Source organism: Thermobia domestica, chromosome 8 (assembly GCF_964235325.1).
Source record: "Thermobia domestica chromosome 8, izTheDome1.hap1.1, whole genome shotgun sequence".
Taxonomy (NCBI): domain Eukaryota; kingdom Metazoa; phylum Arthropoda; class Insecta; order Zygentoma; family Lepismatidae; genus Thermobia; species Thermobia domestica.
The window spans coordinates 273,743,606-273,768,258 of NC_137461.1; the positions used below are offsets into that span (position 1 = coordinate 273,743,606).

The 24,653-nt window shown below is 36.0% G+C and overlaps 1 protein-coding gene across 2 annotated transcripts in view; it reads right to left on the minus strand.

Moving 5' to 3' along the window:
• The window catches only part of NaPi-III (Na[+]-dependent inorganic phosphate cotransporter type III), a 495,622-nt gene that overhangs the window by 165,577 nt on the left and 305,392 nt on the right, over positions 1 to 24,653 (minus strand). The gene's annotated exons all lie outside the window — the stretch shown is intronic.

Consider the following 24,653-nt stretch of genomic DNA (forward strand, 5'->3'; position numbering starts at 1 on the left):
GGATCCATAGTATAAGTAGTAATAGTCGTCAAAGTACTTAAACACAAACAAACTATTTGCTGAGCAAAACAATATATTCACATAAAAAACTACATGCGTGTTACAGTTTCGCCAACTAACATTTTGGCTTCATCAGACATCAGATAGTGTCTGATGAAGCCAAAATGTTAGTTTGCGAAACTGTAACACGCATGTAGTTTTTTATGTGAATATATTGTTTTGCTCAGCAAATAGTTTGTTTGTGTTTAAGTATACACAAAGCAAAGCTTCTACTTATGGAAAATATCGTCGAAGTAGGAGTAGGAGTAGTAGTTGTAGTAGGAACGGGTTAGAAGCCCCGCAGGGGTTGGTTGGGTTATGTTCTCAAGACTTGTCCAAATGGGCAAATTAAAGACGTGCCCAAATTTTTCTGTACATTTTAAATCTATGGATTCGTATAGTAAAACTGAACCTAGGAGACTTCCATATTTTGTTAGGTATGCTTACATAAGAAGCTTCATTTCTAACCCACTGGGAAGTGCAAAGTACTTGTAGGAGCAAAGTAGGCGAATAGCACTTATAGTTAAGACGACCCTGTATGTGCAAGAGTGGTATTATTTAGTCACTGAACTTCAAAATATCTTAAGCATTTTATATCGTGATTCTCTCACAGAGGTAAATTGGCATTTACAATATATATTTATGTTATCTGCATTTTATTATTATAATTACTGATCATCGTTTCCATACATATATTCCTTAAACATTATATACACTTTTTTGTGAAATTATATAACCTGTAAGATTTCAATTTTCATGCTGGGATTCTCAATCTGCTTCTTGATAGGAAATCGTGATGTTATTTCTATTATCATGCGGAATATCATTTCGTACCGTTTCGTCCTCTTGGGAGGACTAAGGTTTGAAAGTCGCAGCTTCATCAAGCCACGTTCGATTATGTCGCTGAAAATGGTCATATAATAATATTTGTATTACAAAATGACCCATCCAATATGGACGATCGGCCGGTTAAAAGTGAGGTTGTTTTAAGCTATTAGAGGGAGAAAAGTGGCTCCAAACATATATAAAAAATATCTGTTAAACATTTAAGATTGTACCAGACAAGAGATGTTCTAAAGTAAAAATTGTTTAAAAGTTAAAATTTAATAATAATAATAATAATAATAATAATAATAATAATAATAATAATAATAATAATAATAATAATAATAATAATAATAATAATAATAATTATAATAATAAGCAGATCAAAGCTCCCATATAGTTAACAGAATGGCCGCCATCTTAACTCCCCTCAAGCACACTCCATTTGCTATGCGGAATATCTCAAGGAAATTGGGTTTACAGTTTCCTTACATCATTTCATCTACTTTGTCTTTGTCTTATCTTCATCACCTTTAACGGTGTTATTTGGTGCGCCGGACATAGAGTTCCTGTGTGCTAAAAATGTGTTAGTTTGAATTATTTATATATATTATATAAATAGTAATTATATATATTATATAAATATATATTGCAAATGGCGGTCAACGCCTTCTGCATCTTATAACCGAATAAAATGTCGAATTGCCTAATTACTAACATGACCTGCTGAAAAAATAAACGTGTAATGCAATTAAGTCATAATTAGGGATAAAAGATGTCAAAATCGAGTAAAATATGAATTGTCAAAGGAAGGTAAAATGTCGAAATCGGGAAAGGATTCTACTGTTGAAAGAGGGCCAGTTGGCCAGATGGTTGGGACAGAAAAGTTGTAGAAAATTAAAATTTTGTGAAAAGAACAGAAATAAAAAGAACGTGAATATATGTGCATATGTTTATGAATTATAAGAAGGTATTTGTGTAGCGTAAAGTGTAAGATGTTTCACTATTTACCCTTCTTCCACGCCGTACTTCACTAAACCGATGTTTACATTTCCGCTGCAAACACCAAGCTACCCTCACTTACTTTTTAAGGAATTTGGTTTACCAAAACTTCTTTATATTTAGCCTGTCCGGAAGACAAAAACAAGAAATCTCGAGAATCACTTGAGCAATGATCATCAAATTTGCTCAGAATGTAGAGCCAAAAATTAGGAACCGAGTTCGCTTTTTTACCCGATACTCAAACCGGAAGTGATATAAAATTAACCATTTCCGGTTTTAATGGTGATCGCTCGAGTGAAACGGTAATAGATAGAGTGAGATGCGGTATTCAACAAGCGAATCCCAAGAGTACGTTACGTATCCATCCTCAAGATTCTACTAAAACCGGAAGTGGCTGATATCTACTAATTTCAACTTCTGGTTCCAATATTGATGTGCATAGAGCAGAAACAATAACAGATAGGGAGAAGCGGTCTTTTGTAATCGATTTAACATCCTAAGAGTATGTACCATTTTCTCTATTAACCCTGTATTAAAACCAGAGGTGACAGAAGTTAACCACTTCCGGTTTTAACATTGATCGCCATAGAATAAAAACAGCAATAGATAAGAGAGCAATTAATCAGGTGTCCAAGAAATATATTCCATCTCCACAGTAATGTCTTTACTGAAACTAGAAGTGTGGTCCTGCATAGCGTAGTTGCTAATGCTCTCGCGTTTGGTGCAAGCAGTTCTGGGTTTGATTCCAGGTGGGACACTCGGTCGAAAAAGTATAAGAGCTTTTTCTAGCTAGCCATATGCGTCCCAAGAATATATACCATCTCCACTCCAATCTTTGTACTTTAAAAAAATGGAAATGGCATAAATGAATCATTTCCAGTTTTAACATTGATCGTTATAAAGTGAAAACGGCAACAAGTAGCAAGAAGCAGTTTTCTGTAATCGATTAAGCGTCTCAATGATATATTTCATATCCATTCTAATCTCTCTACCAACACCAGAAGTGGTAAAAATAAACTACATCCGTTGATCTTTATAGAGTGAAAACAAAGAATTTAAAGAGAAAACCTGTTGGTGAAAAAAGTTTTACAAAATATTCTATCTAGTTAACAAGTTATTTTAAATAATTTTGAAGTACTGTATCAACATCGAAAATACCTTGGGCACTATTCTGAACTGAATATTGTGAGAGAATTTTTAATGGCTTGCCCCCCCCCCCCAAAAAAAAATCTGTGGCTGGTTTCGGGCCTGGTGCATAAAGTACGTTGGTTCATACTTTTTGCTGCGTCCATCTCGTATGGTTTGCGGTCATTTCCAGTTTGTGATGGAAGATTATTATCGTTCGTGTAGCAACCAACTTTGATTGACGGGCTGGTAACATTTATGACTATGATGAAAAATTCCAGTTTGCGATGAATCGGTGATTAGTTCCTTAAATGAACTTTGAAACAATTCACGAAACCAGTTAAAACTTGTTTCTATAATCGGAACTAATAATTTGCTTTTAAATGCAATGCAAAGTTTAGTGTTTACACATGTTTTGTACTGTAGTTAGTTTATTTCTAATCACAGATAAAGAAAGTAGAATCTGACAACTGGTTTAATAATCTGCTTATCAAGAATTTCGTTCCAAGAATCAGTCACCGAATAGTCGCTGACTAGGATTTTTAAATCAAAAACTGACAAATGTTATCTGCCTGTCAATCAGAGTCGATTGCTAAACGAACGGTAACTGAGTTAGTTGCATACTGGAGCTGCATGAACGTTTACACCTCGTATAAATTTACTAGAAGGACTTAGCAACAGGGGCGTACGCAGGGGGTGGGTCCTGGGGGTCCGGACCCCTCCAGAAATCCCGAATTTTTTGTAAATGTAGTCTAGTTTTAGGGGCAATTTTAGAAATTTTCATATAATTTAGCCTCAAAATGTATTTGGACCCTCCAAAGCGCTTTTGACCCCTCCCGAAATAAATTCCTGCGTACTTCCCTGCCTAGCAATATTAATTTTTTGTAGTACGTTTGATTAAATCTTATTAATAGTGTGATTAGGCAGGCTATATTCAAAACATTTTGTTCTGATATCTGAATTTTCATGAAAGAATCTGTGAAGCTGCTTAAGCGTTTTGAAAAGTGGATTATCCTTTGATCCATTTTATTCTTCAAACGTCAGTAGTTCATAATTATTATCTTCAAGGCAAAGAAAGAAACGGACTTTACGCCAGGAGCAAAACAAATAACCTCCATTTCTTTGCTAATCACTTACTTAGAAACACGAGGCAATAAAAATGACTTCGATACATCATCAAATCAACATACAAATAAACAAAAACAAGCAACACAGAGTTGATTACACATATTTTATTTCTCTTTAGTCCTTTCCGGGTAACAATCACTTTTGATTTGAAACCTTATCATAAATTACGCATTCACTTTTCCACTGAAAATCCAGAGGTAGAAATAATGCTTACGTGTTATTTGACACCATCTTCTGACGGCATTTAAAGACCCCAAGAGTTCAGGGACAATCAAGATTTGTCGTAAACAACCCCAAAGATGCAGACCAGGAGTTGGTTCATGATCAGAACAAGGAATTGTATCTGAACAGAGAGTGTATAACAGTTGAGAGTCTTATATGTCCTGTCCATAAGCTGAAATCATACCTTCTTCGTGATCAAATTGCTAACTTAGGTACGTCTTGTATGCATCGTCCCGGATAGAAAAAGAAAAGCGAAATTAAAAACCCAACTAATGATTCGCTCCCAACAAGATCCCGTCTCATATGACCTCACTGCTGAAAAAGAGACGTTACATTCTAATTAATCAACCAATCAATTTGCATTATAGTGCTCCAATTATTCCGTTCTATTGAGGAAAGTTTCTCTGTAAGTGATCGCAAGGAGTCGTGAGTCTTGACCTAGATCTACGGGTTTCACCAGCCAATAGAACGCAAAGATGTGTCCCAGTCGTCAACCTCCATCCATTAAATTTTACTGGTGTTGTCTTTCACGCTATACAGAAAACATTTTCTGAGAGTACAGTGTTGTCGGATTGACGCTAAATTACGTTTTGTAATTATTGGTGATGTCATTGTTTTATATTTTTGCTATTATTATTGTTATTATTTGATTCCAATAATTGTTAGTGTTCGTGCTATAGTTCTTTAAGTGTTTTTTTTTTTTGCTCATCCATCATATCTTTTAAGTTTGGCAACGTTGTTTGTGAACTTCCGATGTTTCACGTTTTCTCAAGCGTGTGTTCGGAAGGTGGCTCCACGAATAATACCGAATTCTTCCGATGCATGACACGTGAGACAAAGTACGGTGTAGTGCTGTCGAAATCGGTTTTTGAAAAAACCGAAAACCGGTTTTTGCAAAAAGTGAAATTTCATAAAACCGAAATGTCGGTTTTGAAAACCGCATTTGCGGTTTCGGTTTTGAAAACCGCTTTTGCGGTTTCGGTTTTGAAAACCGCTTTTGCGGTTTCGGTTTCGAAAACCGCTTTTGCGGTTTCGGTTCTGAAAACCGCATTTGCGGATTCGCTTTTGAAAACCGCTTTTGCGGTTTCGGTTTTGAAAACCGCTTTTGCGGTTTCGGTTTTCAGAAAATCGGTTTTCCGAAAAACCGAAAACCGCAAATGTCACAAAAATTCTACAGCACTAATATCAAGTAACGACGAGAAAACAGCAAAGAATCTTTCCCCACACCGGCTCTCAGTTGCCAGATTGAGGGAAATTTCCCTCGGCGGCTTAGGGAAAAATGATCAAAATTTGCAGAAGGAAAAGAAGGTATTTTTTCTTAAAATGTCCTAAAGTGTAGGGAAATTCTATACTTTTACAATTGGCAGAATTAAAAAAAAAAAAAAAGCTGCAATTTCTCAAAGAGGCACGGCTATCGTTATTGGGAAGTAAAAAGATACAGAATAAAATATGATCCGTGTTTCCGTCTAGTATAAACTATTGCAGGTGTCTGGGACTTGCGATAAGAAGCCAGTCGACACATGCAAAACCACAACATTCACATTTATCGGAGTGGCAACAAATCAACAATAAAATTGTGTATTGCGATAGAGATTTTCTTTCTTTCTTTTCTCTTTCTTTATATTAAGAAAGGGAGGTGGTGCCTTTTTGTTAACAAAAGAAAGAGTGGCAGTACTATTTTTAAAAATATGGGGAGAGAGTAATAATAATATAAAAGATGTCTAAGTGGATGATATTTCAAATTGAATTTCATGAGTTGCATGTGTAGTGATCTTAAATAGGGATATACCTTATTTCTATTGAGTGTTGGCTTATTACCCTATTTTAGCGGGTACCACCCGATTTTCAGGTTATATATTCGTCCCCCGCTTAAACTTATCTTAATCACGAAAAACCACCCGCTTTTTGGGATTGGAGAAAAATCTAAGAAAACTTAGTTGATAAAGTGTTGGTATGATATATTCCCCGTAAACCGCTACACCTTTGACAATCTCAATCGCGATTGAGTTAAATTTGGACTCGCGCTCAGGCTCAAGCTCTGGGCTATCTGAGCAGTGCGCGTGTGCAGAATCATTTGCTAATAAGAGATCTGCTCTAATGCACAATGGTTTTCTTTGTATAGTTCATGTGTTTTCTATGTAATGCATTGGAGGTTCTATACGAATGAATATTCGTTTGTAGATGTTGTAACAAACATACTTGAATTATTCATACCTTCACAAGCTACAAGAATGCCGAACGACAATTTCAAGTGTAACTTTAAAGACTCTTATAGAAGCGAATTTACGTTTCTTAGCCAGGGCAGAACTCAGTTTGAAGCAAAATGTACAATCTGGAAAACTGTTTCGTTTGAAAAGTAGGATGCAGGGAAGCAAATTGGACCTCCCCTGATTTTTATACATTTTGTAAACTAGATCACGAGGAACACGAATCTGAAGGCGTTTTGACATTCCGACCTCCGAAACTCGAGATATTAAAACTTAAAGTTTAATATAGACGCTATATGAAAAAAACACAATATTCTCTATACGAAACATATTATGTCCTGAGAGATATATAAAGGTAACGAAGAAAGTTCTGTCGCTTTTTGTGGAATTCTGTGTAAAATTGACCCTCATACCGTGAGTTTAATGCGAATGGAGATAAGGCGAAGGTCAGTTGTTGGTGTGGGTATATCCGACATTCTACCTGGTTGTGGAAGTTCAGTTACAACGTAAACGTATGTAAGGACGGAGTGAATATGGAACCTTCACAGAGCGTCATAGGGGCGTGTATGCTGTACGAGTTCCAACTTGGATCAAACGCCACTGTAGCGGGGCGGAAGATACCTCAGGCCTTTGGTGAGGGTGTCGTGATTACGCAGACAGTGCAAGGGTGGTTTAGCAAGTTTAAGAACGGTGACGAAACACTCACGAAAGACGCACCACACGTGCCGGAAGACCAACACATGTACAAAATGAGGATCTTCAGGTAGCAATTGAGCCGAACAGACATGTGAGGAACTGGTGCTAACATTCAATGTTAGTCGAGAAACCATTCGCCAGCACCTCCATCAATTTGGGAAGCACTACAAGTTGGGTCTATGTGTCCCAGATGATTTGTTTCCGGGCCAGAAAGTCCTCCTGTGTGTTTGGTGAACTGCTCACGACATCGTGCATCGGGAACTGCTACTGGGCGGTCAGAGAAGAACATCAATCCAACTGTCTACTGTCAGCAGTTGAGCCGTGTTCAAGAAAAACTCAATACCCTGGAGCCAACACTTCTCAATCGCTAAGGGGTTCCCCCATTACGGGACAACGCTTTGCCCCACATAACTAGAATGAGCCGGAACACCATCCTACACCTTGAATGGGAAACACTATTGCATCCGCCATACTGTCCGGACATTATACCGTCCGGTTATCACCTGTTCCTTTCCTTGGACACTCACTTTAGAGGACTCCAGTTCAACTCCGTAGTAGAGGTGCTAAATGCACTTGATACCTTCTTCGCTTCACGGCAAACCAAGTTCTACCGCGAAGGAATCCATGCCCATCCCGAACGTTGGCAGAAGGTCATTGATACTGATGGGTACTATTTTTGATCTTCCAGGTACGTCTTTGGTGACATATCTATGCTCTAAGTGATAGGTCAAAAAGCGACAGAACTTTCTTCGTTACTTTTATACATATTACATAAAACTATAAGTTCTAGTATCTCGAGATCGGGAAATCGGAATGTCAAAATTCGTTCAGATAATTGCTAATTTTGGTCCAGTTTACAAAATATATAAAAATCAAATAGTGTCCTTTTTGCTTCCTGGTTACTTTATGTTTGAATATCTCGAGTTCCGAAATTCGGAATGTCAAAATTCCTTCAGATTCGTGTTTCTCGTTGTTTAGTTTACAAAATATATAAAAATCAGTTGGGGTCTAGTTTGCTTCCGTTTTCACTTGATGTTCGAATATCTCGAGTTCCGGAATTCGGAATGTCAAAATTCCTTCAGATACGTGTTCCTTGTGGTCTACTTTACAAAATATATAAAAATCAGCTGGGGTCCAGTTTGCTTCCATGGTGAATTTATGTTCGAATATCTCGAGTTCCGACATTCGAAATGTCAAAATTCCTTGAGATTCGTGTTCCTGGTGGTCTAATTTACAACATATATGAAAATCAGGTGGGGTCCAGTTTGCTTCCCTGCAGCCGAAAAGTACATTGAATAGTCGTCAAAGAAATAACTAAAAAAAAAAAAAAAGCTAAGGATCGAACGTCAGTATTTGTCACCCTAATTTAGCTGTGACTTGTACAACCATCGAATTATCCCTTTCGCACTGTGCTGCACATATTACCATAATAGTCTTGGAGCAAATAAAAAAAGTTAAAACACACATATAAATCAATACATTTGTCTCGATCGATAGATGCTTTCACAATTGTTAAAAGGTGTAATTAAAAACAGCAAACATTGTTTCTACTTTGAAAAGGACAATCCCTTATAAAACCGCAAACACGGTTTCGGGCGGCTTTCGCTTTCGAAAAGAGCTTTTTCGGTTTCAGTTTGGAAAACCGCATTTGCGGTTTCGGTTTTGAAAACCGCATTTGCGGTTTCGGTTTTGAAAACCGCATTTGCGGTTTTCGGTTTTCAGAAAATCGGTTTTCTCAAAAACCGAAAACCGCAAATGTCACAAAAATTCAACAGCACTAGTACGGTGTAGAGCCTAGACTAGGGCGCAAAATTTCAGTCAGATGCACTCGCCAATTCAAAAATCATGGTCGACACTATCTCACACGTGCAAATTATGAGGAAAAACCATTTCGATTGAGGGTGGGAAAGGAGGGGCGAATTACAACGTTCTGAAGACTTCACTTTCCATGTCCATTATGAAGACTTCAAATTCCGGTTTTTTTTCCCCCTCACTCAGTGACAATTATTTATGTGCGAAACAGACACTGCGCATCCCTGTAAGTTTAGGCAGAAACCATTCCTACTGAACACTGGTCGCCAGCTTTAAATTTCTAGTCGCCAATGGCGAGCTGGCGACCGGAAATTTTGCGCCATGGCCTAGACTTTACGAGTCGTCGCGGTCAATACAGTGCAGAAGAAATTAGTCCTCATTGATTTTTTTTAGTTCGTACATCTTTATTCTGAATACGCTCTGTATTTTATAACGCCTTTTATCAACTACCTCATCATTACTTCCTTATGCCTCAAGTTAATTTTTGATGACAGATTTGTTTCTTCATGTATAATATTTTTGCCCTGAATATATTTGCACGAAAATTTGGGTACGTTCAAACTCTAATAGCCGATAACTCGGGAATCAAAGGCCTGAGCACCATAATACTTCACATGCGTACTAAACTCGTCAAGGTCTACCATTTTGCCAAGTTTGGTCAAGATTGGATAAGTTTCATCGATCGCGTAGAGATTTTTCTTTTTTTGAACACTTGACAGAAGTTCAAACCCTAACTTTGATGCCCCATAACTCAGGAGCCAAAAGGCCCACACAACATACTATTTCATTTACTTACTAAACTCGTCAAAGTCTACCCCCATGCCAACTTTAAAGGAGATCACTAAACTCGTCAAAGTCTACCATCATGCCAACTTTAAAGGAGATCACTAAACTCGTCAAAGTCTACCATCATGCCAACTTTAAAGGAGATCACTAAACTCGTCAAAATCTACCACCATGCCAACTTTAAAGGAGATCACTAAACTCATCAAAGTCTACCACCATGCCAACTTTAAAGGAGATCACTAAACTCGTCAAAGTCTACCACCATACCAACTTTAAAGGAGATCACTAAACTCATCAAAGTCTACCACCATGCCAACTTTAAAGGAGATCACTAAACTCGTCAAAGTCTACCACCATGCCAACTTTAAAGGAGATCACTAAACTCATCAAAGTCTACCACCATACCAACTTTAAAGGAGATCACTGTAAAATTTGAAAAATGAAAAGAGAAAGATCCCGGTGGTGTTCGTTTGTAGCGCCAGATTTTTGTAATAATAAAAGTAAAAAAAAATTAGACAGCGGGTTTTGGGTTCACATTCCGTCTGTCACTATTTATTCCCTGTGCACCACCGTTACGGTCTCCGTTCCCCGAACTAAGATGGTTTGTGACTCGATAAGGATTGGTCTCACGGTTTGGAAATCCTATCTCCCCGCGGTGTCCCAGGGCTTTAGGGAAACAAGATCCCTCTAAAACCGTGTAAGCAAATGAAACTTGATATTATTCGCATACATATCCTGAATTCACATGCTGCAACGCTGAAAGAGAATTTTGCTCTAATGTTTGGTTTGTGTGGACGAACTAGACTGACTCTCACTTTCCAAGTGGACTGAACAATAATAGTAGTAATAAGAATAAAACCAGAAAATAAACGAATATCTAGAATTTAGAATTTTAATTGGAAATTCTGAAAATCAGTCTAATCCCCACTATAATCGAGAAATGCTTATATTGCCTAATTTGCCTAACAGATCCTTTAGAAACTAATGATATGCTTAAGGTTAGGGATACAACTTGTTTATGAAAGAAAAAGCTTACGAATTTGATTAACAATGTAATAAAAGTTTTAATGAGCAAATGAAAACAATAACAAAAAAATGTTTTCTAAAAAAAATTAAGCAAGCTGAAGGTTAATATTGAATTTTGGGTTTTCTGACAACAAATGTTCAGAATAAGGCATAAGGCCTTAACACAAAAAAAAATCAATTTAAGCAAATTACATTGAACTATGTAGTGAATGAATTGTTATCATTAACCTGATAATAATAAACAATCTGTGGAATTGATGTTTATAACCAGTGCTAGATGCAATCTTACATTGTTTACATTTTATATATATGGCTTTCCTGATTTACATAGATATCATACCAAACTGGTTAAATTACAATTTTGCATTTGAAAAATACCTAATTATTTGACATCGCATGCTAAGTATATAGTTTACGTTGATTAGCTGATATGCTTTGACTATAACCTTTTTAATATTTACGAGATTAAGATATTACATAGCTAGACGGAATTTTGAATATAATAACCTATATTTTATTCGGGTGAAAACTAAGTATTGAAATGATTTAAAATGAGTTAAACTAGTTGAAGTAAGTGGAAATGAGTTGAAGTAACTTGAACTAAAATAAAATAAATTGAGAAACAAGTCATGACTTTGATTTGAGATTTGTGGGAAGTATGCAAGAAACATAGAATGATCTAAAGGAGTTAAATAAACCTACTGCCTGACTGCTAACCATTTCTAATTATTTAAATTAATAACTGAGAATGAGAATAAGTGCACTAAATATGCACTTTGAGATTTACCTAACAAGCATACACTATCAAATACATAAAATCAATGAGCGTAGCATTACCATTTCGTTATGCATAAAGGCTACATATATGTACTCATATTAACACAAGTAGAAAATTAATAGACACAAACATATATCGATATATATATATATATATGTAAAATCATAAGTAAATACATGCATACATACATAAAAAATCAAATAACACATGAATATAAATAAATGTCAAGACGTCTCTCGAGATTTCTTTAATCTGAATATATTGAGTTTTTCGTGATTTTCTCTTTATCATTAATAGGATTGGTATACGGCCGGACATTTTCATGTATTCCTCTATGTTTGTTCGTCTAGTTTATGCGCATAAACGTCTGATCGCTCGATTGTTAGAGGATCAGACTGACGTAATAATTGCGGCTTTACTTAGCCTACTTCGTATTTTTCATCTGTATTCTACCTGACTGTACTAATGTCGGTTCCGCTTTATTTATGGATTACGTATCTCCAACCAAGAAAATGATTAATTGCGAGACTAGTCGCATATACATCATAGTTACTAATTAATCCTTTAGCTCTCTTACGTAACATACATTTGATGATTCATTACAATATTATTTATTAGAGTTTTACTAGTATATAGATCGAAATAGACTCATTTAGTACGTTCACTTCTATGCAAAATTACTTTACAAACACTATAATCTTTGGACAATTGAAGCAATGTCTTGAATATATTTTCTAGGAATATCTATTATGTCTTGTTCAAAATTATCTTAAAGTTCTCATATTACATGTACATAGCGCAGATGATGCATTTTTACTTCATACAAATTTCCATATGTTAAAGGAAATACTTCTTTCATCGTTAAAGGTCTACAACCCGTCATTCGATCTACTTTTAAATTAACTTTCTTTATATGTTATCAAAAAAATCTAAGTGACAAATAGAGTGATGGCCTAAACTACTATCTCCTTAATAAAAACAACGACATATTCACTAAAGTCACAGAATATATATATATATATAAGTATCATTGTAAAAAGTATCTCTATTTTTAATAAGCCTTGCTCAAAAAGAAAGAAAAAAAAAGAGTTCTAATTGTTTAGCAATTACAGTTCGAGTTGGAAAATCTTTTCTCCACGCGGTGTAAATACATTAACAGTTTTCAAATAGTTCCGACTTTATATCGCGAACGTCTTGCATTCTATTCAATGACGAAAATTTCCCTTTTGGAATCAACAAAAAATAATTTGGATGGGTCCTACCTTTCGCCGTACACACTGCTCTCACCACCAAGCTCACAACACACATACAGATGTCCCTGCGTTTACTGGCTTCCTTCTTTCGTGAGAAGTGTCCTGGATTCGGAGTTCCTCTCTTCGATTCCCGCTGCGTCCTCCTCTCAAACTGGAAGGGGCGTCGCTCTTGGGCGTCTCCTGATCCATCAAGGTGGGGCTTCTGTTGGTCCATTTCTGATAGGATGCACTCTCACTAAAAGCACTTTCAGACGTCACACTGCACCAACATCACTCTCGGTGTTAAAAGTGTAGTGTTACACGGATAAACAGTGTTTATTGTTTTTAAGCATTGTGTATAATACTTCAAAACTGATTATGTATGATTAAAAACTAGTTCAAGTGCTTTCGGTGTGTATGTAGGTTATTCTAATTGTCTGTAATAGCTCGTGATTACGTTTATAAGTACGAAACTCTGTCACTCAAAAACAATGTTTGTAGGCGTTTCGCGATCTATATATATATATATATATATATATATATTAGCAGCGTTACAAAGTTTATATATATATGTTTATATATATAAATATATTTTGAAGAAGATCAATGTGTAGGTTACTATGCTAAGGAAAGATTGTAATTTCGTACACTCGGCTTCGGTAAGTTTAGCCGCACATTGTTATTGTGAACTTAACTTTTGATTATGAATGTAGTGTGTGTGTAAGTTCCGGGTATGTTTTTGTGTTGCGGTGGTACGCTGTTTCCCGGTGAAGAATTATTTTACGACTGACTTGGAGTTTTTGAATTTTTAACCTGCCGAACTTTTTGGATACGCCTCTAACGGTGTCTTCGATTTCGTCTCTGCTCTCTTATTCGTTAAGTCATTTTGGTGTCCTAAATTTTGATTCTCTTGGTCTCCGCCTATTTACGGTGTTCGGGCGTCGTTTCTCTAACGTACGTGCTTCCTTCAAATTTCACATGTTATATCGAAAATTTTTATGAGAGTTGATTTGGCACCTAGTCGTCTCATGCGTGGTTTTGGACCATTTCACAGTTCTATGTTAAAATTTTATCTTGGTTCTGAGTGGCGACGTATGGTCTATGCTGTGATTTTGACAAATTCGCAGAGATTATATTTCTACTTGGATTCTATTCAACGTGTTAGGACTTTATTATTTTTCTCAATTTCACAAAAAAGATGCTAAAAGCTGTTTTGTTCTTCTTTCTTGCGTTCACGCCGGGAACTCTGCTGTGTGTGGTTTTCTACGTGTGTGGCTTAGGCAGTGGTATTGAGAGACAATGGAAGGGTCTTCCAACTGTCCTCGCCGCACGGACAGGTATACAGAAAAAAATAAAACATCTTACTTCTCGGATAGTAAGGGAAAATAGAGAATGTCCTTTTCCTCTTTAAACAAACAAAAATGAAAATGAAAATTATATTCACTAATGTTCATAATTATACGCAAAATTGGGTTTAAAAGATTTATTTAAAAATTAAATAAAAAATGGTAATGATGCAACTGTCACAGTTATCCCCCTCCTAAGATGGAGCAGATGATGCAACTTAGTTGAAGCAGATCTCCATCCTAAGAGAAACTTTGTGATTGACATTGCATCATGAATTCTAAGTGCAAATTGAACATTACATAAAAATCCGAACCCTAATCAGAAATTTCAAAGTTCACAAAAATATTCTGAAGTACATGAAAATCCTTCATAGAAAAGTTGAAATACATAAAAAATCCGAACCCGAATGGTTTTTACCTCGTGTGCTCTAATCTTCAATCTGGATTATAGGTCTCAGGTATCGAGTTTGTGGTCAGTTCAAGCTGCTGGACACAAGCTTATGAGGCATGTTTTAAATAATATATGACATTATTTTTAATTGTCTCTTGGAGTTCTTCTTTAATTTTCTTCCTTCTGGTCTGCATCATCGCAGGTGTAATAATTGGAACTCTTCGTTATTTTATCTGCGCGGGATACGACTTCTTACTTTTCTTCCAAAGTGCTGGCTGCCCTAGGTAACAAAACAACAAAACAATAATATTATATCATCTTCAGCGTCTGGGATCATCGGGAAAGAGAGCATTGGTTACAGAGGGTGGCATGGAGCTTCAATTCCTCCATGTGCGAGGGCAAAGCCACTGCTCGCACTTCTGCTTTTATCCTTCGGCCATGATTCTTCTTCAGTAACACAACTTTAAAATATAAGGAGAGTAAAATGATTAAGGCAAAGTTCCATGTCGCAACCATTCAATTGTGGGAACTTGCAAACATCTTGGTGGAATTGTCATCTGCTCGCAGCTCGTAGCTCACTATTCTTTGGCTCGGCGCGTTTTCGCAGGTATCATCACCAAGGGGAAGGGGTGCGTTGAGTCTCTGCTCTAAACGCAAAACTCCACTTCAGAGAGCTCAAATCGGGAATCCTTCTCTACCGATTGCTCTGTATATAGGCACTTCTTCGTGCATAACAAAAATTATATCTCCTGGGCCGGTTTTAATGCTGGGTTGCGCACATTGGCGAATATCTTTTTCCAATCTTCCTCTGTAATTTGGTTTGTCTCACATCCGGTATCTGAAATCAAGTTAAAGTAAATACGCTGGTAAACAAATTCACTTCTGGGCATTATGCGTCCATATAATTCATCTTCTTATTCTTTATGTTTATCTTCTAGAGTTAGCCACTTGGATAAGAGATGCAGTTACATTCAAATGCGCTGTGCCATAGACAAAATTCTCTTATATCTCCTTCATCAGCTTTCTGCTAAATTTTCTTCTCCGCGCTTATATTTCAGTTTTCCATTCTTCTTTTCTTTCATTATCTTCTTGCAATTCTTCTTCTTTACTTCTTGCATGCAATCATTCTATTACTGGGCTTCCATTTCTTTTCATGCCATTGTGTATTTGAGGTTGTTTTCTAGCAAGCTGTCACGTGACCTTGACTCGAACCTGGACCGTTGCAAGTCAATTTTTAGTAAACAAATGTCATAGCCGGGTGAATGGTGACAATGCCGATACCATTCTTGTCATTTTCGGCGTTTTCCTCTCTATCATCTGGGTACCTCCAATTGTCATTACTCACTTCTTGAGTTCTCACCACTTTGATAGGGGCAATCATTGTATCGTCTCGGCCATCTTTACATCGTGCGTCTAACTTGTGTTCTCCTCCCCTGGTACCTTCATCCTGCACGGTAATACATTGCGGATTTGCTTCGTTCTCCCAGTTATCATCGCTCATCTCCTGCGTTTCAACTGCTCTGGCCTGACTGTGTGTATCTTGCCGGTCACATGGACTTCTCGGGCCGTTGTAATTTATCCATGCATCTTGGTCTTCGAACTCAAGTATTCTTTTTCCTTCCGTATGTCTGGAGTCTTCTGCCGGTTTTCTCCATGGCTTCGGGTGATTATTCCTCCGGCAGAAGTTATGGCTGCGTTGCCATCCTGGACGTTTGTCGTAGAAGCCTTTTATTCTTGCATCCTTATGCCGTATTGGCTGTATTCTTGTCTTCCCAGGGACCATTCTTCCACGCATTTTGCGTTTAATCTTGAATTTCGGAGCGTTCACAGCGTTGGAAACACTTGTACTTATCTCTGCAGGTGGGTCAGTCTGTTTGACCTCCTGGTGTGTATCTTGCACAATTTCTTCTGATGGAGGTTCCTCCAGTACCACTTCTTCCGGTTCGCTCCTTTCTACCATTTGACTGTGCTGTTCTCGTTCCGGAATGACCTCAGCGTCTTGCAGATTTTCCCCCTGAAGTGGTTCTTCTCGAATCTCATCTGTCTCATTCTGTTTGTCTCGGAGCCTTTCTCGCTCTTCTCGTTCTCTTCTCATTTCTTGAATGTTCTCGTCAATCTTTTTGTTAAGTTTTCTTATTTCTTCTCTCATTGTCTGGAGCATGGCGAACAGATTATTCTTTGTAGGGCTTCTATTGGGAGCGTCCGTCCGTTTTTCAGTCGCCATTTTGCTCCTTATCTCTGGCGTCTATGCAAAAAGTTTCTGCATCTGCAACTAAAAATATACGGCTTTGGTGCCAAATTATTTTTGCACACACACAAAAATAGATTTATTAATTACTAATTTAATTTTTTTTAAAAACAGTACTCTTGAGGCATACTAATAAAATGTTTAGTTTCGTCGCTTATAATTGTTCACACACACAACACGTTTTACGTTATTTATTTACTTATTCATGAAATAAGCCTGAGTGTACGATCTTTTGCAATAATTCCAAAGCATAGTAATTCACACTTTAAATCATCTTATCTTAAATTTTACTAAATGCTATACTTAATCTACATTAATGTTGATACATTTCTAGCTTAATCCTATACATACTGAAAAATCAAATGATAAACGAATATATGCACACCTTAAATATAAACTAATAGAAGAAAAGTTATTTCTATGTAAATATATATATAAATGACTATTTTATAAATATATGGATGGTAACAGGTTCGATTTGATTTTAGCAACTTGTAGTTATTACCCTATTTCCTATTTTCCTCACCTGGTTACCTTATTTTTCTTCTTTTTCTTCTTTTTCTTGTTCAATCACCCATTTTCAATACAAATGAATTCTGCAAACTGAATATTCTCTATTGCTAGCTCAACGTAAACGTAACTTACATTCTTCTGGCTGAAAAAGAAATGAAATTGGAGGAGAAAAGAACGTTGATCGTTCCTGGAAGTACTGTTCAACTTCCGTTGAATTTAGTTCGATTCCAAGGCTCATTATGTAGCTGATAATAATCTTAGCAGTTACTTTTTTTTTTTTTTTTTTTAACCCTTCAATGGTAATCGAGTTCTTTGAAGTGTATTCGTCGAGACTGTAAAGTAATTATCGTGTCTGACAATTAATTATCGCATCTAAAAATAAGTTATCGAATCTGAAAGTTAATTATCGGGTTTAAAAATTAATTATCGGGTCTAAGCGTAAATTGTCGAGTTTAAAATAAATTATCGAGTCTAAAAATTAACTATCGAGTTCGAAAGTTAACAATCGAGTTAAAAAATTAACTATCGAGTTAAAAAAATTAACTATCGAGTTCCTGTTCGGATGCGCCATATTTGTAAAATTTGAAAAATGAAAAGAGAAAGATCCCGGTGGTGTTCGTTTGTAGCGCCAGATTTTTGTAATAATAAAAGTAAAAAAAAATTAGACAGCGGGTTTTGGGTTCACATTCCGTCTGTCACTATTTATTCCCTGTGCACCACCGTTACGGTCTCCGTTCCCCGAACTAAGATGGTTTGTGACTCGATAAGGATTGGTCTCACGGTTTGGAAATCCTATCTCCCCGCGGTGTCCCAGGGCTTTAGGGAAACAAGATCCCTCTAAAACCGTGTAAGCAAATGAAACTTGATATTATTCGCATACATATCCTGAATTCACATGCTGCAACGCTGAAAGAGAATTTTGCTCTAATGTTTGGTTTGTGTGGACGAACTAGACTGACTCTCACTTTCCAAGTGGACTGAACAATAATAGTAGTAATAAGAATAAAACCAGAAAATAAACGAATATCTAGAATTTAGAATTTTAATTGGAAATTCTGAAAATCAGTCTAATCCCCACTATAATCGAGAAATGCTTATATTGCCTAATTTGCCTAACAGATCCTTTAGAAACTAATGATATGCTTAAGGTTAGGGATACAACTTGTTTATGAAAGAAAAAGCTTACGAATTTGATTAACAATGTAATAAAAGTTTTAATGAGCAAATGAAAACAATAACAAAAAAATGTTTTCTAAAAAAAATTAAGCAAGCTGAAGGTTAATATTGAATTTTGGGTTTTCTGACAACAAATGTTCAGAATAAGGCATAAGGCCTTAACACAAAAAAAAATCAATTTAAGCAAATTACATTGAACTATGTAGTGAATGAATTGTTATCATTAACCTGATAATAATAAACAATCTGTGGAATTGATGTTTATAACCAGTGCTAGATGCAATCTTACATTGTTTACATTTTATATATATGGCTTTCCTGATTTACATAGATATCATACCAAACTGGTTAAATTACAATTTTGCATTTGAAAAATACCTAATTATTTGACATCGCATGCTAAGTATATAGTTTACGTTGATTAGCTGATATGCTTTGACTATAACCTTTTTAATATTTACGAGATTAAGATATTACATAGCTAGACGGAATTTTGAATATAATAACCTATATTTTATTCGGGTGAAAACTAAGTATTGAAATGATTTAAAATGAGTTAAACTAGTTGAAGTAAGTGGAAATGAGTTGAAGTAACTTGAACTAAAATAAAATAAATTGAGAAACAAGTCATGACTTTGATTTGAGATTTGTGGGAAGTATGCAAGAAACATAGAATGATCTAAAGGAGTTAAATAAACCTACTGCCTGACTGCTAACCATTTCTAATTATTTAAATTAATAACTGAGAATGAGAATAAGTGCACTAAATATGCACTTTGAGATTTACCTAACAAGCATACACTATCAAATACATAAAATCAATGAGCGTAGCATTACCATTTCGTTATGCATAAAGGCTACATATATGTACTCATATTAACACAAGTAGAAAATTAATAGACACAAACATATATCGATATATATATATATATGTAAAATCATAAGTAAATACATGCATACATACATAAAAAATCAAATAACACATGAATATAAATAAATGTCAAGACGTCTCTCGAGATTTCTTTAATCTGAATATATTGAGTTTTTCGTGATTTTCTCTTTATCATTAATAGGATTGGTATACGGCCGGACATTTTCATGTATTCCTCTATGTTTGTTCGTCTAGTTTATGCGCATAAACGTCTGATCGCTCGATTGTTAGAGGATCAGACTGACGTAATAATTGCGGCTTTACTTAGCCTACTTCGTATTTTTCATCTGTATTCTACCTGACTGTACTAATGTCGGTTCCGCTTTATTTATGGATTACGTATCTCCAACCAAGAAAATGATTAATTGCGAGACTAGTCGCATATACATCATAGTTACTAATTAATCCTTTAGCTCTCTTACGTAACATACATTTGATGATTCATTACAATATTATTTATTAGAGTTTTACTAGTATATAGATCGAAATAGACTCATTTAGTACGTTCACTTCTATGCAAAATTACTTTACAAACACTATAATCTTTGGACAATTGAAGCAATGTCTTGAATATATTTTCTAGGAATATCTATTATGTCTTGTTCAAAATTATCTTAAAGTTCTCATATTACATGTACATAGCGCAGATGATGCATTTTTACTTCATACAAATTTCCATATGTTAAAGGAAATACTTCTTTCATCGTTAAAGGTCTACAACCCGTCATTCGATCTACTTTTAAATTAACTTTCTTTATATGTTATCAAAAAAATCTAAGTGACAAATAGAGTGATGGCCTAAACTACTATCTCCTTAATAAAAACAACGACATATTCACTAAAGTCACAGAATATATATATATATATAAGTATCATTGTAAAAAGTATCTCTATTTTTAATAAGCCTTGCTCAAAAAGAAAGAAAAAAAAAGAGTTCTAATTGTTTAGCAATTACAGTTCGAGTTGGAAAATCTTTTCTCCACGCGGTGTAAATACATTAACAGTTTTCAAATAGTTCCGACTTTATATCGCGAACGTCTTGCATTCTATTCAATGACGAAAATTTCCCTTTTGGAATCAACAAAAAATAATTTGGATGGGTCCTACCTTTCGCCGTACACACTGCTCTCACCACCAAGCTCACAACACACATACAGATGTCCCTGCGTTTACTGGCTTCCTTCTTTCGTGAGAAGTGTCCTGGATTCGGAGTTCCTCTCTTCGATTCCCGCTGCGTCCTCCTCTCAAACTGGAAGGGGCGTCGCTCTTGGGCGTCTCCTGATCCATCAAGGTGGGGCTTCTGTTGGTCCATTTCTGATAGGATGCACTCTCACTAAAAGCACTTTCAGACGTCACACTGCACCAACATCACTCTCGGTGTTAAAAGTGTAGTGTTACACGGATAAACAGTGTTTATTGTTTTTAAGCATTGTGTATAATACTTCAAAACTGATTATGTATGATTAAAAACTAGTTCAAGTGCTTTCGGTGTGTATGTAGGTTATTCTAATTGTCTGTAATAGCTCGTGATTACGTTTATAAGTACGAAACTCTGTCACTCAAAAACAATGTTTGTAGGCGTTTCGCGATCTATATATATATATATATATATATATATTAGCAGCGTTACAAAGTTTATATATATATGTTTATATATATAAATATATTTTGAAGAAGATCAATGTGTAGGTTACTATGCTAAGGAAAGATTGTAATTTCGTACACTCGGCTTCGGTAAGTTTAGCCGCACATTGTTATTGTGAACTTAACTTTTGATTATGAATGTAGTGTGTGTGTAAGTTCCGGGTATGTTTTTGTGTTGCGGTGGTACGCTGTTTCCCGGTGAAGAATTATTTTACGACTGACTTGGAGTTTTTGAATTTTTAACCTGCCGAACTTTTTGGATACGCCTCTAACGGTGTCTTCGATTTCGTCTCTGCTCTCTTATTCGTTAAGTCATTTTGGTGTCCTAAATTTTGATTCTCTTGGTCTCCGCCTATTTACGGTGTTCGGGCGTCGTTTCTCTAACGTACGTGCTTCCTTCAAATTTCACATGTTATATCGAAAATTTTTATGAGAGTTGATTTGGCACCTAGTCGTCTCATGCGTGGTTTTGGACCATTTCACAGTTCTATGTTAAAATTTTATCTTGGTTCTGAGTGGCGACGTATGGTCTATGCTGTGATTTTGACAAATTCGCAGAGATTATATTTCTACTTGGATTCTATTCAACGTGTTAGGACTTTATTATTTTTCTCAATTTCACAAAAAAGATGCTAAAAGCTGTTTTGTTCTTCTTTCTTGCGTTCACGCCGGGAACTCTGCTGTGTGTGGTTTTCTACGTGTGTGGCTTAGGCAGTGGTATTGAGAGACAATGGAAGGGTCTTCCAACTGTCCTCGCCGCACGGACAGGTATACAGAAAAAAATAAAACATCTTACTTCTCGGATAGTAAGGGAAAATAGAGAATGTCCTTTTCCTCTTTAAACAAACAAAAATGAAAATGAAAATTATATTCACTAATGTTCATAATTATACGCAAAATTGGGTTTAAAAGATTTATTTAAAAATTAAATAAAAAATGGTAATGATGCAACTGTCACATCACTAAACTCATCAAAGTCTACCACCATACCAACTTTAAAGGAGATCACTAAACTCGTCAAAGTCTACCACCATACCAACTTTAAAGGAGATCACTAAACTCATCAAAGTCTACCACCATACCAACTTTAAAGGAGATCACATGGATTTTGTTGATTGCGTACTTTACAAAGAACCCAGGATACACAAATCGGATTTTTTTTTTTAAAAAATGCCCTTCGTAAAATGGTAAAAGAAATTAAAGGTTAAATCTCAATTTTGCACTATAATTTGCAGGTTTGTTCCTATTGCATTTTATCTCGTTCTTCAACCAAACCAATATATGGGACCAGGCCTGTAGCCAAAAAAATACGGCAGGGAGTGAAGGATCATTGCTGAGGGAGCTAACTTGAATTCACCTTACATTCCAAATAAATGCTTAGAAATAACTAAAAATTTACGAGGGACTGAAGATTATTGCAGGGGGGTTTACCCACCCCTGGCCAATCCCTATCTATGGGCCTAACCAGCAAGGACGGATTAAGGGGGGCTTAGGGGGACTATAGCCCCGGGCCTCCACTCTGATAAAAATCTAAAAAGAATCATGAGAATACAATAATTAACAGCATACAATAAGGTATAACCAAATATATGAAACATATTTCCTTAACTTTTCTACTGTACTTTTACGGTAATGTATTAGGTGAAGTCAGAAGGGGCCACATATTTTTTCTAGCCCCGGCCCTACAGATGGTTAATCCAGCCCTGCTGACCAGGCCCCATAAATTGACATGATGCCCCTGTTGAAACCTACATATTCAATAGAGAAGAAGGGACCTCACAACATGGTGTGACGAAATGAATACCATGGATTTACCATGGAATTAAAAAAAAAAAACTGTTTCTGATCTCACAAGAAATGTGATCGACATCCTTTGAAAGCACCAAGAACACGGGATATACACACTAGTAATGTGCATGACACTGCCATCTGCCGACAGATGAATGAACTACTTGCCTCTCATGTCAGTAAAAGCAGGATGTTACGTAAGTCAGTACGTACTCTATCCTTGTAGATTTGTTATCGTTTAATTATGGTAACAATATAGTAATCTTTACTGCTTGTCACCCTATAATAGATACTCCTTGTACCGGAAAAATACAAAGGCTCTGTATATGAAATTATCCTCCTCCATTGTATCTCATTTCCTTTTCATCTCATTATTTTCAATTTTGTTCTTTACTACTTCTACAGTAGAGAAAAAGAAGGGAAGGAACCTTCTAGGATTTGGTTTACTCTCGTGTTGTTCTCTAGATTCGAGAAGAAAAGGATAGGGAGAAAGCCAATGATATGATTAACCGACATTCTGAATATTTCAATTTATGTCTGTTTCCACAATGATTCAGTAAAAGGGCGCTCACCCTCAGTGTGAGAGGCGCCGGATTCGATCCAGTCCTCGCAAGCTTGTGGGTACACTCATGTCCAAAAGGATTGTCGCATATTTATAACCGTCTTCTTGTAAGAATATAATTTGATAATGATTTTGCAAGGTACTTTTAATACTAATACCATGTGTATAATTGAGAAAAGAATATTTGTGGTAAATTTCATAGGAAAAGAATTATAAATACGAAAATTAGAATGAATAAAACAAAATGTTGCTCAATGGACAAGAAAGTTTTATTTTCGTTTTATCGTTCTTAACTGCTCTTTTGACATGAAATTTTCCATATACACGTCTTTGCCGATTATACACATACTAACATTATAAGAAATACCAGACGAATTCGTTATCAAATTATATTCCTACAACAACATATTTATAGACATGCGACAAGAATTTTGGACATGAGTGTACATCCTGCCAATAGATCTTCACAGAGTTCTCTCATTTCCTCCTACATTCGCATTCCATCAACCCCTTTCATAATCATTTACGTTCATTAATTATACGTCTCCTTTAGTCCAAAGTGCATAATAATCGTGGGAAGTGATACTGAAAATTTATATACTAACTGAAGTTATACAGGGTGGTTTCAAAACAATACCGGCAACGTTTGGGAGGTGATTCCTAACATCAAGATAAGACAAAAAAATATAGACCACCTTGGGTACACAAATGCTTCCTTTCGGAGTTATAAGCTACCGAAAACAAGAAAAAATGAACTTTAAAGGTTCATAGCTCCAAAACTATGAGACCTACCGTAGTCGGGTCAAGACTTCCCTTAGGAACTAGTATGTGCCCTATCCAAATATCCGTTTCAGAATCTGCGGTACTTCCTTAACAATTTTTATAGAGGTAGTTGGTGCGTACTTCAAATTGTACGCCCGTAGCCGAACTCCCTCTACATCCCCCATCGTACATATGTATATGTTGGTGAGTAGCTTGCTCGTCACGGTTCTACAGGAGACATAACAGACATACAATTTATCAGGAAGACATCCAACGCATGTTTGATTTGAATGCACGACGTATAAAGGCTCAGATTATGCAGCAAAGAACAGCTTCTCATCATTTTGATTTATCATAGTTAAAGTTGTACAGTTTTAAATTTCGATAATTTCTTTCAGTTATCCACTTTTGCTC